Source organism: Oncorhynchus kisutch, linkage group LG20, assembly GCF_002021735.2.
Source record: "Oncorhynchus kisutch isolate 150728-3 linkage group LG20, Okis_V2, whole genome shotgun sequence".
NCBI lineage: Eukaryota > Metazoa > Chordata > Actinopteri > Salmoniformes > Salmonidae > Oncorhynchus > Oncorhynchus kisutch.
In genome coordinates, this window is record NC_034193.2 from 806,232 (window position 1) to 820,156 (window position 13,925).

Genomic DNA, 13,925 nt, shown 5'->3' on the forward strand with positions numbered 1-13,925 from the left:
TGAGGTTTAGTGAAGTGTAGTGAGGTGTAGTGAGGTGTAGTGTAGTAAGGTGTAGTGAAGTGAAGTGAAGTTACGTGTAGTGTAGTGTAGTGTAGTGAGGTGTAGTGAGGTGTAGTGTAGTGTAGTGAGGTGAAGTGTAGTGAGGTTTAGTGAAGTGTAGTGAGGTGTAGTGAGGTATAGTGAAGTTAGGTGTAGTGTAGTGAGGTGTAGTGAGATGTATTGAAGTGTAGATAGATGTAGTGAAGTGTAGTGAGGTGTAGTGAGGTGTAGTGAGGTGTAGTGTAGTGAGGTGTAGTGTAGTGAGGTGTAGTGAAGTGTAGTAAGGTGTAGTGTTGTGAGGTGAGGTGTAGTGTAGTGTAGTGAGGTGTAGTGGGGTGTAGTGAAGTGAGGTGTAGTGTAGTGCGGTGTAATGAAGTGTAGTGAGGTGTTATGTAGTGAGGTGTAGTGTAGTGATGTGTAGTGTAGTGAGGTGTAGTGAGGTGTAGTGAGGTGTAGTGTAGTGTAGTGAGGTGTAGTGAGCTGTAGCGAAGTGAGGTGTAGTGTAGTGCGGTGTAATGAAGTGTAGTGAGGTGTTATGTAGTGAGGTGTAGTGTAGTGATGTGTAGTGTAGTGAGGTGTAGTGAGGTGTAGTGCAGTGTAGTGAGGTGTAGTGAGCTGTAGCGAAGTGTAGTGGGTTGTAGTTAAGTGTAATGTAATGAGGTTTTAGTGAAATGAGATGTAGTGAGGTGTAGTGAGGTATAGTGAGGTGTGTTGTAGGGAGGTGTAGTGAGGTGTAGTGTAGTGAGGTGTAGTGAAATGAAGTTAGGTGGAGTGTAGTGAGGTGTAGTGTAGTGAGGTGTAGTGTAGTGAGGTGTAGTGAAGTGTAGTGAGTGGTAGTGAGGTGAGGTGTAGTGTAGTGAGGTGTAGTGGGGTGTAGTGAAGTGAGGTGTAGTGTAGTGCGGTGTAATGAAGTGTAGTGAGGTGTTATGTAGTGAGGTGTAGTGTAGTGATGTGTAGTGTAGTGAGGTGTAGTGAGGTGTAGTGTAGTGTAGTGAGGTGTAGTGAGCTGTAGCGAAGTGAGGTGTAGTGTAGTGCGGTGTAATGAAGTGTAGTGAGGTGTTATGTAGTGAGGTGTAGTGTAGTGATGTGTAGTGTAGTGAGGTGTAGTGAGGTGTAGTGAGGTGTAGTGCAGTGTAGTGAGGTGTAGTGAGCTGTAGCGAAGTGTAGTGGGTTGTAGTTAAGTGTAATGTAATGAGGTTTTAGTGAAATGAGATGTAGTGAGGTGTAGTGAGGTATAGTGAGGTGTGTTGTAGGGAGGTGTAGTGAGGTGTAGTGTAGTGAGGTGTAGTGAAATGAAGTTAGGTAGAGTGTAGTGTAGTGAGGTGTAGTGAGGTTTTGGTAAAGTGAGGTGTAGTGAGGTTTAGTGAGGTGTAGTGAAGTGTAGTGAGGTGTAGTGAGGTGTAGTGTAGTGATGTGTAGTGTAGTGAGGTGTAGTGAGGTGTAGTGTAGTGTAGTGAGGTGTAGTGAGCTGTAGCGAAGTGAGGTGTAGTGTAGTGCGGTGTAATGAAGTGTAGTGAGGTGTTATGTAGTGAGGTGTAGTGTAGTGATGTGTAGTGTAGTGAGGTGTAGTGAGGTGTAGTGAGGTGTAGTGCAGTGTAGTGAGGTGTAGTGAGCTGTAGCGAAGTGTAGTGGGTTGTAGTTAAGTGTAATGTAATGAGGTTTTAGTGAAATGAGATGTAGTGAGGTGTAGTGAGGTATAGTGAGGTGTGTTGTAGGGAGGTGTAGTGAGGTGTAGTGTAGTGAGGTGTAGTGAAATGAAGTTAGGTAGAGTGTAGTGTAGTGAGGTGTAGTGAGGTTTTGGTAAAGTGAGGTGTAGTGAGGTTTAGTGAGGTGTAGTGAAGTGTAGTGAGGTGTAGTGAGGTGTAGTTTAGTGTAGTGAGGTATAGTGAAATGTAGTGAGGTATAGTGAGGTGTAGTGAAGTGTAGTGAGTTGTAGTGAAGTGAGGTGTAGTGTAGTGAGGTGTAGTGAGGTGTAGTGAGGTGTAGTGAAGTGTAGTGGAATGTAGTGAAGTGTAGTGAGGTGTAGTGAAGTGAGGTGTAGTTTAGTGAGGTGTAGTGAAGTGTAGTGAGGTGTAGTGAGGTGTAGTGTAGTGAGGTGTAGTGTATTGTAGTGAGGTGTAGTGTAGTTTAGTGAAGTGAAGTGTAGTGTAGTGTAGTGCAGTTCATTGAGTTGTAGTGTAGTGAGGTGTAGTGTAGTGAGGTTTAGTGGAGTGTAGTGAGGTGTAGTGAGGTGTAGTGTAGTGAGGTGTAGTGAAGTGAAGTGAAGTGTAGTGTAGTGTACTGTAGTGTAGTGAGGTGTAGTGTAGTGTAGTGAGGTGAAGTGTAGTGAGGTTTAGTGAAGTGTAGTGAGGTGTAGTGAGGTATAGTGAAGTTAGGTGTAGTGTAGTGAGGTGTAGTGAGATGTAGTGAAGTGTAGTGAGATGTAGTGAAGTGTAGTGAGGTGTAGTGAGGTGTAGTGTAGTGAGGTGTAGTGTAGTGAGATGTAGTGAGGCGTAGTGAGGTATAGTGAGGTGTGTTGTAGGGAGGTGTAGCGAGGTGTAGTGTAGTGAGGTGTAGTGAAATGAAGTGAGGTGTAGTGAGGTGTAGTGAGGTGTAGTGAGGTGTAGTGAGGTGTAGTGAAGTGTAGTGAGGTGTAGTGTTGTGAGGTGAGGTGTAGTGTAGTGAGGTGTAGTGTAGTGAAGTGAGGTGTAGTGAGGTGTAGTGAAGTGAGGTGTAGTGTAGTGCGGTGTAATGAAGTGTAGTGAGGTGTTATGTAGTGAGGTGTAGTGTAGTGAGGTGTAGTGAGGTGTAGTGAGGTGTAGTGTAGTGTAGTGAGGTGTAGTGAGCTGTAGCGAAGTGTAGTGGCTTGTAGTTAAGTGTAATGTAATGAGGTTTTAGTGAAATGAGATGTAGTGAGGTGTAGTGAGGTATAGTGAGGTGTGTTGAAGGGAGGTGTAGTGAGGTGTAGTGTAGTGAGGTGTAGTGAAATGAAGTTAGGTGGAGTGTAGTGTAGTGAGATGTAGTGAGGTTTTGGTAAAGTGAGGTGTAGTGAGGTGTAGTGAGGTTTTGGTAAAGTGAGGTGTAGTGAGGTGTAGTGAGGTGTAGTTTAGTGTAGTGAGGTATAGTGAAGTGTAGTGAGGTATAGTGAGTTGTAGTTAAGTGAGGTGTAGTGTAATGAGGTGTAGTGAGGTGTAGTGAAGTGTAGTGGAATGTAGTGAAGTGTAGTGAGGTGTAGTGAAGTGAGGTGTAGTTTAGTGAGGTGTAGTGAAGTGTAGTGAGGTGTAGTGAGGTGTAGTGTAGTGAGGTGTAGTGTATTGTAGTGAGGTGTAGTGTAGTTTAGTGAAGTGAAGTGTAGTGTAGTGTAGTGCAGTTTATTGAGGTGTAGTGTAGTGAGGTGTAGTGTAGTGAGGTTTAGTGAAGTGTAGTGAGGTGTAGTGAGGTGTAGTGTAGTGAGGTGTAGTGAAGTGAAGTGAAGTGAAGTGAAGTGTAGTGTAGTGTAGTGTAGTGAGGTGTAGTGTAGTGTAGTGAGGTGAAGTGTAGTGAGGTTTAGTGAAGTGTAGTGAGGTGTAGTGAGATATAGTGAAGTTAGGTGTAGTGTAGTGAGGTGTAGTGAGATGTAGTGAAGTGTAGTGAGATGTAGTGAGGTGTAGTGAGGTGTAGTGTAGTGAGGTGTAGTGTAGTGAGGTGTAGTGTAGTGAGATGTAGTGAAGTGTAGTGAGGTGTAGTGAGGTGTAGTGAGGTGTAGTGAGGTGTAGTGTTGTGAGGTGAGGTGTAGTGTAGTGAGGTGTAGTGAGGTGTAGTGAAGTGAGGTGTAGTGTAGTGCGGTGTAATGAAGTGTAGTGAGGTGTAATGTAGTGAGGTGTAGTGTAGTGATGTGTAGTGTAGTGAGGTGTAGTGAGGTGTAGTGAGGTGTAGTGTAGTGTAGTGAGGTTTAGTGAGCTGTAGCGAAGTGAGGTGTAGTGTAGTGCGATGTAATGAAGTGTAGTGAGGTGTTATATAGTGAGGTGTAGTGTAGTGATGTGTAGTGTAGTGAGGTGTAGTGAGGTTTAGTGTAGTGTAGTGAGGTGTAGTGAGCTGTAGCGAAGTGTAGTGGGTTGTAGTTAAGTGTAATGTAATGAGGTTTTAGTGAAATGAGATGTAGTGAGGTGTAGTGAGGTATAGTGAGGTGTAGTGAGGTGTAGTGAAGTGTAGTGAGGTGTAGTGTTGTGAGGTGAGGTGTAGTGTAGTGAGGTGTAGTGTAGTGAAGTGAGGTGTAGTGAGGTGTAGTGAAGTGAGGTGTAGTGTAGTGCGGTGTAATGAAGTGTAGTGAGGTGTTATGTAGTGAGGTGTAGTGTAGTGAGGTGTAGTGAGGTGTAGTGAGGTGTAGTGTAGTGTAGTGAGGTGTAGTGAGCTGTAGCGAAGTGTAGTGGGTTGTAGTTAAGTGTAATGTAATGAGGTTTTAGTGAAATGAGATGTAGTGAGGTGTAGTGAGGTATAGTGAGGTGTGTTGTATTGAGGTGTAGTGTAGTGAGGTGTAGTGAAATGAAGTTAGGTGGAGTGTAGTGTAGTGAGGTGTAGTGAGGTTTTGGTAAAGTGAGGTGTAGTGAGGTGTAGTGAGGTTTTGGTAAAGTGAGGTGTAGTGAGGTGTAGTTTAGTGTAGTGAGGTATAGTGAAGTGTAGTGAGGTATAGTGAGGTGTAGTGAAGTGTAGTGAGGTGTAGTGAAGTGTAGTGAGGTGTAGTGAGTTGTAGTGAAGTGAGGTGTAGTGTAGTGAGGTGTAGTGTAATGAGGTGTAGTGAGGTGTAGTGAGGTGTAGTGAAGTGTAGTGGAATGTAGTGAAGTGTAGTGAGGTGTAGTGAAGTGAGGTGTAGTTTAGTGAGGTGTAGTGAAGTGTAGTGAGGTGTAGTGAGGTGTAGTGTAGTGAGGTGTAGTGTATTGTAGTGAGGTGTAGTGTAGTTTAGTGAAGTGAAGTGTAGTGAGGTGTAGTGCAGTTTTATTGAGGTGTAGTGTAGTGAGGTGTAGTGTAGTGAGGTTTAGTGAAGTGTAGTGAGGTGTAGTGAGGTGTAGTGTAGTGAGGTGTAGTGAAGTGAAGTGAAGTGAAGTGTAGTGTAGTGTAGTGTAGTGAGGTGTAGTGTAGTGTAGTGAGGTGAAGTGTAGTGAGGTTTAGTGAAGTGTAGTGAGGTGTAGTGAGGTATAGTGAAGTTAGGTGTAGTGTAGTGAGGTGTAGTGAGATGTAGTGAAGTGTAGTGAGATGTAGTGAAGTGTAGTGAGGTGTAGTGAGGTGTAGTGTAGTGAGGTGTAGTGTAGTGAGGTGTAGTGTAGTTTATTGAGTTGTAGTGTAGTGAGGTGTAGTGTAGTGAGGTTTAGTGAAGTGTAGTGAGGTGTAGTGAGGTGTAGTGTAGTGAGGTATAGTGAAGTGAAGTGAAGTGTAGTGTAGTGTACTGTAGTGTAGTGAGGTGTAGTGTAGTGTAGTGAGGTGAAGTGTAGTGAGGTTTAGTGAAGTGTAGTGAGGTGTAGTGAGGTATAGTGAAGTTAGGTGTAGTGTTAGTGAGGTGTAGTGAGAATGTAGTGAAGTGTAGTGAGGTGTAGTGAGGTGTAGTGAGGTGTAGTGAAGTGTAGTGAGGTGTAGTGTTGTGAGGTGAGGTGTAGTGTAGTGAGGTGTAGTGAGGTGTAGTGAAGTGAGGTGTAGTGTAGTGCGGTGTAATGAAGTGTAGTGAGGTGTTATGTAGTGAGTTGTAGTGTAGTGATGTGTAGTGTAGTGAGGTGTAGTGAGGTTTAGTGTAGTGTAGTGAGGTGTAGTGAGCTGTAGCGAAGTGTAGTGGGTTGTAGTTAAGTGTAATGTAATGAGGTTTTAGTGAAATGAGATGTAGTGAGGTGTAGTGAGGTATAGTGAGGTGTGTTGTAGGGAGGTGTAGCGAGGTGTAGTGTAGTGAGGTGTAGTGAAATGAAGTGAGGTGTAGTGAGGTGTAGTGAGGTGTAGTGAAGTGTAGTGAGGTGTAGTGTTGTGAGGTGAGGTGTAGTGTAGTGAGGTGTAGTGTAGTGAAGTGAGGTGTAGTGAGGTGTAGTGAAGTGAGGTGTAGTGTAGTGCGGTGTAATGAAGTGTAGTGAGGTGTTATGTAGTGAGGTGTAGTGTAGTGAGGTGTAGTGAGGTGTAGTGTAGTGTAGTGAGGTGTAGTGAGCTGTAGCGAAGTGTAGTGGGTTGTAGTTAAGTGTAATGTAATGAGGTTTTAGTGAAATGAGATGTAGTGAGGTGTAGTGAGGTATAGTGAGGTGTGTTGTAGGGAGGTGTAGTGAGGTGTAGTGTAGTGAGGTGTAGTGAAATGAAGTTAGGTGGAGTGTAGTGTAGTGAGGTGTAGTGAGGTTTTGGTAAAGTGAGGTGTAGTGAGGTGTAGTGAGGTGTAGTGAAGTGTAGTGAGGTGTAGTTGGGTGTAGTTTAGTGTAGTGAGGTATAGTGAAGTGTAGTGAGGTATAGTGAGGTGTAGTGAAGTGTAGTGAGGTGTAGTGAAGTGTAGTGTAGTGAAGTGAGGTTTAGTGAAGTGTAGTGAGGTGTAGTGAGGTGTAGTGTAGTAAGGTGTAGTGAAGTGAAGTGAAGTTACGTGTAGTGTAGTGTAGTGTAGTGAGGTGTAGTGAGGTGTAGTGTAGTGTAGTGAGGTGAAGTGTAGTGAGGTTTAGTGAAGTGTAGTGAGGTGTAGTGAGGTATAGTGAAGTTAGGTGTAGTGTAGTGAGGTGTAGTGAGATGTATTGAAGTGTAGATAGATGTAGTGAAGTGTAGTGAGGTGTAGTGAGGTGTAGTGAGGTGTAGTGTAGTGAGGTGTAGTGTAGTGAGGTGTAGTGAAGTGTAGTAAGGTGTAGTGTTGTGAGGTGAGGTGTAGTGTAGTGTAGTGAGGTGTAGTGGGGTGTAGTGAAGTGAGGTGTAGTGTAGTGCGGTGTAATGAAGTGTAGTGAGGTGTTATGTAGTGAGGTGTAGTGTAGTGATGTGTAGTGTAGTGAGGTGTAGTGAGGTGTAGTGAGGTGTAGTGTAGTGTAGTGAGGTGTAGTGAGCTGTAGCGAAGTGAGGTGTAGTGTAGTGCGGTGTAATGAAGTGTAGTGAGGTGTTATGTAGTGAGGTGTAGTGTAGTGATGTGTAGTGTAGTGAGGTGTAGTGAGGTGTAGTGCAGTGTAGTGAGGTGTAGTGAGCTGTAGCGAAGTGTAGTGGGTTGTAGTTAAGTGTAATGTAATGAGGTTTTAGTGAAATGAGATGTAGTGAGGTGTAGTGAGGTATAGTGAGGTGTGTTGTAGGGAGGTGTAGTGAGGTGTAGTGTAGTGAGGTGTAGTGAAATGAAGTTAGGTGGAGTGTAGTGAGGTGTAGTGTAGTGAGGTGTAGTGTAGTGAGGTGTAGTGAAGTGTAGTGAGTGGTAGTGAGGTGAGGTGTAGTGTAGTGAGGTGTAGTGGGGTGTAGTGAAGTGAGGTGTAGTGTAGTGCGGTGTAATGAAGTGTAGTGAGGTGTTATGTAGTGAGGTGTAGTGTAGTGATGTGTAGTGTAGTGAGGTGTAGTGAGGTGTAGTGTAGTGTAGTGAGGTGTAGTGAGCTGTAGCGAAGTGAGGTGTAGTGTAGTGCGGTGTAATGAAGTGTAGTGAGGTGTTATGTAGTGAGGGTGTAGTGTAGTGATGTGTAGTGTAGTGAGGTGTAGTGAGGTGTAGTGAGGTGTAGTGCAGTGTAGTGAGGTGTAGTGAGCTGTAGCGAAGTGTAGTGGGTTGTAGTTAAGTGTAATGTAATGAGGTTTTAGTGAAATGAGATGTAGTGAGGTGTAGTGAGGTATAGTGAGGTGTGTTGTAGGGAGGTGTAGTGAGGTGTAGTGTAGTGAGGTGTAGTGAAATGAAGTTAGGTAGAGTGTAGTGTAGTGAGGTGTAGTGAGGTTTTGGTAAAGTGAGGTGTAGTGAGGTTTAGTGAGGTGTAGTGAAGTGTAGTGAGGTGTAGTGAGGTGTAGTTTAGTGTAGTGAGGTATAGTGAAATGTAGTGAGGTATAGTGAGGTGTAGTGAAGTGTAGTGAGTTGTAGTGAAGTGAGGTGTAGTGTAGTGAGGTGTAGTGAGGTGTAGTGAGGTGTAGTGAAGTGTAGTGGAATGTAGTGAAGTGTAGTGAGGTGTAGTGAAGTGAGGTGTAGTTTAGTGAGGTGTAGTGAAGTGTAGTGAGGTGTAGTGAGGTGTAGTGTAGTGAGGTGTAGTGTATTGTAGTGAGGTGTAGTGTAGTTTAGTGAAGTGAAGTGTAGTGTAGTGTAGTGCAGTTCATTGAGTTGTAGTGTAGTGAGGTGTAGTGTAGTGAGGTTTAGTGGAGTGTAGTGAGGTGTAGTGAGGTGTAGTGTAGTGAGGTGTAGTGAAGTGAAGTGAAGTGTAGTGTAGTGTACTGTAGTGTAGTGAGGTGTAGTGTAGTGTAGTGAGGTGAAGTGTAGTGAGGTTTAGTGAAGTGTAGTGAGGTGTAGTGAGGTATAGTGAAGTTAGGTGTAGTGTAGTGAGGTGTAGTGAGATGTAGTGAAGTGTAGTGAGATGTAGTGAAGTGTAGTGAGGTGTAGTGAGGTGTAGTGTAGTGAGGTGTAGTGTAGTGAGATGTAGTGAGGCGTAGTGAGGTATAGTGAGGTGTGTTGTAGGGAGGTGTAGCGAGGTGTAGTGTAGTGAGGTGTAGTGAAATGAAGTGAGGTGTAGTGAGGTGTAGTGAGGTGTAGTGAGGTGTAGTGAGGTGTAGTGAAGTGTAGTGAGGTGTAGTGTTGTGAGGTGAGGTGTAGTGTAGTGAGGTGTAGTGTAGTGAAGTGAGGTGTAGTGAGGTGTAGTGAAGTGAGGTGTAGTGTAGTGCGGTGTAATGAAGTGTAGTGAGGTGTTATGTAGTGAGGTGTAGTGTAGTGAGGTGTAGTGAGGTGTAGTGAGGTGTAGTGTAGTGTAGTGAGGTGTAGTGAGCTGTAGCGAAGTGTAGTGGCTTGTAGTTAAGTGTAATGTAATGAGGTTTTAGTGAAATGAGATGTAGTGAGGTGTAGTGAGGTATAGTGAGGTGTGTTGAAGGGAGGTGTAGTGAGGTGTAGTGTAGTGAGGTGTAGTGAAATGAAGTTAGGTGGAGTGTAGTGTAGTGAGATGTAGTGAGGTTTTGGTAAAGTGAGGTGTAGTGAGGTGTAGTGAGGTTTTGGTAAAGTGAGTGTAGTGAGGTGTAGTGAGGTGTAGTTTAGTGTAGTGAGGTATAGTGAAGTGTAGTGAGGTATAGTGAGTTGTAGTTAAGTGAGGTGTAGTGTAATGAGGTGTAGTGAGGTGTAGTGAAGTGTAGTGGAATGTAGTGAAGTGTAGTGAGGTGTAGTGAAGTGAGGTGTAGTTTAGTGAGGTGTAGTGAAGTGTAGTGAGGTGTAGTGAGGTGTAGTGTAGTGAGGTGTAGTGTATTGTAGTGAGGTGTAGTGTAGTTTAGTGAAGTGAAGTGTAGTGTAGTGTAGTGCAGTTTATTGAGGTGTAGTGTAGTGAGGTGTAGTGTAGTGAGGTTTAGTGAAGTGTAGTGAGGTGTAGTGAGGTGTAGTGTAGTGAGGTGTAGTGAAGTGAAGTGAAGTGAAGTGAAGTGTAGTGTAGTGTAGTGTAGTGAGGTGTAGTGTAGTGTAGTGAGGTGAAGTGTAGTGAGGTTTAGTGAAGTGTAGTGAGGTGTAGTGAGATATAGTGAAGTTAGGTGTAGTGTAGTGAGGTGTAGTGAGATGTAGTGAAGTGTAGTGAGATGTAGTGAGGTGTAGTGAGGTGTAGTGTAGTGAGGTGTAGTGTAGTGAGGTGTAGTGTAGTGAGATGTAGTGAAGTGTAGTGAGGTGTAGTGAGGTGTAGTGAGGTGTAGTGAGGTGTAGTGTTGTGAGGTGAGGTGTAGTGTAGTGAGGTGTAGTGAGGTGTAGTGAAGTGAGGTGTAGTGTAGTGCGGTGTAATGAAGTGTAGTGAGGTGTAATGTAGTGAGGTGTAGTGTAGTGATGTGTAGTGTAGTGAGGTGTAGTGAGGTGTAGTGAGGTGTAGTGTAGTGTAGTGAGGTTTAGTGAGCTGTAGCGAAGTGAGGTGTAGTGTAGTGCGATGTAATGAAGTGTAGTGAGGTGTTATATAGTGAGGTGTAGTGTAGTGATGTGTAGTGTAGTGAGGTGTAGTGAGGTTTAGTGTAGTGTAGTGAGGTGTAGTGAGCTGTAGCGAAGTGTAGTGGGTTGTAGTTAAGTGTAATGTAATGAGGTTTTAGTGAAATGAGATGTAGTGAGGTGTAGTGAGGTATAGTGAGGTGTAGTGAGGTGTAGTGAAGTGTAGTGAGGTGTAGTGTTGTGAGGTGAGGTGTAGTGTAGTGAGGTGTAGTGTAGTGAAGTGAGGTGTAGTGAGGTGTAGTGAAGTGAGGTGTAGTGTAGTGCGGTGTAATGAAGTGTAGTGAGGTGTTATGTAGTGAGGTGTAGTGTAGTGAGGTGTAGTGAGGTGTAGTGAGGTGTAGTGTAGTGTAGTGAGGTGTAGTGAGCTGTAGCGAAGTGTAGTGGGTTGTAGTTAAGTGTAATGTAATGAGGTTTTAGTGAAATGAGATGTAGTGAGGTGTAGTGAGGTATAGTGAGGTGTGTTGTATTGAGGTGTAGTGTAGTGAGGTGTAGTGAAATGAAGTTAGGTGGAGTGTAGTGTAGTGAGGTGTAGTGAGGTTTTGGTAAAGTGAGGTGTAGTGAGGTGTAGTGAGGTTTTGGTAAAGTGAGGTGTAGTGAGGTGTAGTGAGGTGTAGTTAGTGTAGTGAGGTATAGTGAAGTGTAGTGAGGTATAGTGAGGTGTAGTGAAGTGTAGTGAGGTGTAGTGAAGTGTAGTGAGGTGTAGTGAGTTGTAGTGAAGTGAGGTGTAGTGTAGTGAGGTGTAGTGTAATGAGGTGTAGTGAGGTGTAGTGAGGTGTAGTGAAGTGTAGTGGAATGTAGTGAAGTGTAGTGAGGTGTAGTGAAGTGAGGTGTAGTTTAGTGAGGTGTAGTGAAGTGTAGTGAGGTGTAGTGAGGTGTAGTGTAGTGAGGTGTAGTGTATTGTAGTGAGGTGTAGTGTAGTTTAGTGAAGTGAAGTGTAGTGAGGTGTAGTGCAGTTTATTGAGGTGTAGTGTAGTGAGGTGTAGTGTAGTGAGGTTTAGTGAAGTGTAGTGAGGTGTAGTGAGGTGTAGTGTAGTGAGGTGTAGTGAAGTGAAGTGAAGTGAAGTGTAGTGTAGTGTAGTGTAGTGAGGTGTAGTGTAGTGTAGTGAGGTGAAGTGTAGTGAGGTTTAGTGAAGTGTAGTGAGGTGTAGTGAGGTATAGTGAAGTTAGGTGTAGTGTAGTGAGGTGTAGTGAGATGTAGTGAAGTGTAGTGAGATGTAGTGAAGTGTAGTGAGGTGTAGTGAGGTGTAGTGTAGTGAGGTGTAGTGTAGTGAGGTGTAGTGTAGTGAGATGTAGTGAAGTGTAGTGAGGTGTAGTGAGGTGTAGTGAGGTGTAGTGAAGTGTAGTGAGGTGTAGTGTTGTGAGGTGAGGTGTAGTGTAGTGAGGTGTAGTGTAGTGAAGTGAGGTGTAGTGAGGTGTAGTGAAGTGAGGTGTAGTGTAGTGCGGTGTAATGAAGTGTAGTGAGGTGTTATGTAGTGAGGTGTAGTGTAGTGAGGTGTAGTGAGGTGTAGTGAGGTGTAGTGTAGTGTAGTGAGGTGTAGTGAGCTGTAGCGAAGTGTAGTGGGTTGTAGTTAAGTGTAATGTAATGAGGTTTTAGTGAAATGAGATGTAGTGAGGTGTAGTGAGGTATAGTGAGGTGTGTTGTAGGGAGGTGTAGTGAGGTGTAGTGTAGTGAGGTGTAGTGAAATGAAGTTAGGTGGAGTGTAGTGTAGTGAGGTGTAGTGAGGTTTTGGTAAAGTGAGGTGTAGTGAGGTGTAGTGAGGTGTAGTGAAGTGTAGTGAGGTGTAGTTGGGTGTAGTTTAGTGTAGTGAGGTATAGTGAAGTGTAGTGAGGTATAGTGAGGTGTAGTGAAGTGTAGTGAGGTGTACTGAGGTATAGTGAAGTGGAGTGAGATGTAGTGAGGTTTAGTGAAGTGTAGTGAGGTGTAGTGAGGTGTAGTGAAGTGTAGTGTAACAAGGTTTTAGTGAAGTGAGGTGTAGTGGGGTGTAGTGAAGTGTAGTGAGGTGTAGTGTAGTGAGGTGTAGTTTAGTGAGGTGTAGTGAAGTGTAGTTTTGTGAGGTGTAGTGAGGTGTAGTGAGGTGTAGTGAGATGTAGTGTTGTGAGGTGTAGTGTAGTGAGGTGAGCTGCAGTGAGGTGTAGTGAGGTGTAGTGTAGTGAGGTGTAGTGTAGTGAGGTGTAGTATAGTGTAGTGAGGTGTAGTGAAGTGTAGTGAGGGGTAGTGAGGTGTAGTGTAGTGAGGTGTAGTGTAGCGAGGTGTAGTGTAGTGAGGTTTAGTGTAGTGAGGTGTAGTGAGGTGTAGTGAAGTGAGGTGTAGTGTAGTGCGGTGTAATGAAGTGTAGTGAGGTGTTATGTAGTGAGGTGTAGTGTAGTGATGTGTAGTGTAGTGAGGTGTAGTGAGATTTAGTGAGGTGTAGTGTAGTGTAGTGAGGTGTAGTGAGCTGTAGTGAGCCGTAGTGAAGTGTAGTGGGTTGTAGTTAAGTGTAATGTAATGAGGTTTTAGTGAAATTAGATGTAGTGAGGTGTAGTGAGGTATAGTGAGGTGTGTTGTAGGGAGGTGTAGTGAGGTGTAGTGTAGTGTGGTGTAGTGAAATGAAGTTAGGTGGAGTGTAGTGTAGTGAAATGAAGTTAGGTGGAGTGTAGTGTAGGTGTAGTGAGGTTTTGGTAAAGTGAGGGGTTGTGAGGTCTAGTGAGGTGTAGTGAAGTGTAGTGAGGTGTAGTGAGGTGTAGTTTAGTGTAGTGAGCTATAGTGAGGTGTAGTTTAGTGTAGTTTGGTGTAGTTTAGTGTAGTGAGTTATAGTGAAGTGTAGTGAGGTGTAGTGAGGTTTAGTGAAGTGTAGTGAGGTGTAATGAGGTGTAGTGAGGTGTAGTGAAGTGTAGTGTAACAAGGTTTTAGTGAAGTGAGGTGTAGTGGTGTGTAGTGAAGTGTAGTGAGGTGTTGTGAGGTGTTGTGAGGTGTAGTGAAGTGTAGTGTAACAAGGTTTTAGTGAAGTGTGGTCTGGTGAGTTTTAGTTTAGTGAGATGTAATTTGGTGTAGTGAGGTGAATTGAAGTGTAGTGAGGTTTAGTGTAGTGAAGAGTAGTGAAGTGAAGTGAGGTGTAGTGAGGTGTAGTGAAGTGTGGTGTGGTAAGGTGTAGTGTAGTACGGTGTAGTGAAGTGTAGTGGAGTGGAGTGAGGTGTAGTTAGGTGTAGTGAGGTGTAGTGTAGTGAGTTGTAGTGAGGTGTAGTGTAGCAAGGTGTATTGAGGTGTAGTGAAGTGTAGTGCTGTGTAGTGTAGTGAGGTGAGATGTAGTGTAGTGAGGTGTAGTGTAGTGAGAAGTAGTGAAGTGTAGTGTTGTGAGGTGTAGTGAGGTATAGTGAGATGTAGTGTTGTGAGGTGTAGTGAGGTGTAGTGAGTTGTAGTGAGGTGTAGTTTAGTGTAGTTTGGTGTAGTTTAGTGTAGTGAGGTATAGTGAAGTGTAGTGAGGTGTAGTGAGGTGTAGTGTAGTGAGGTGTAGTTTAGTGTAGTAAGGTGTAGTGAGGTGTAGTTTAGTGCAGTTTGGTGTAGTTTAGTGTAGTGAGGTATGGTGAAGTGTAGTGAGGTGTAGTGAGGTGTAGTGAAGTGTATTGTAACGAGGTTTTAGTGAAGTGTGGTGAGATGTAGTGAGATGTAATGAGGTATAGTGAGGTGTGGTGTAGGGAGGTGTAGTGGGGTATAGTGAGGTGTGGTGTAGGGAGGTGTAGTGAGGTGTAGTGTAGTGAAGTGTAGTGAGGTGTAGTGATGTGTAGTGTAGTGAGGTAAGGTGTAGTGTAGTGAGGTGTAGTTTAGTGAGGTGTAGTGAAGTGTAGTGTT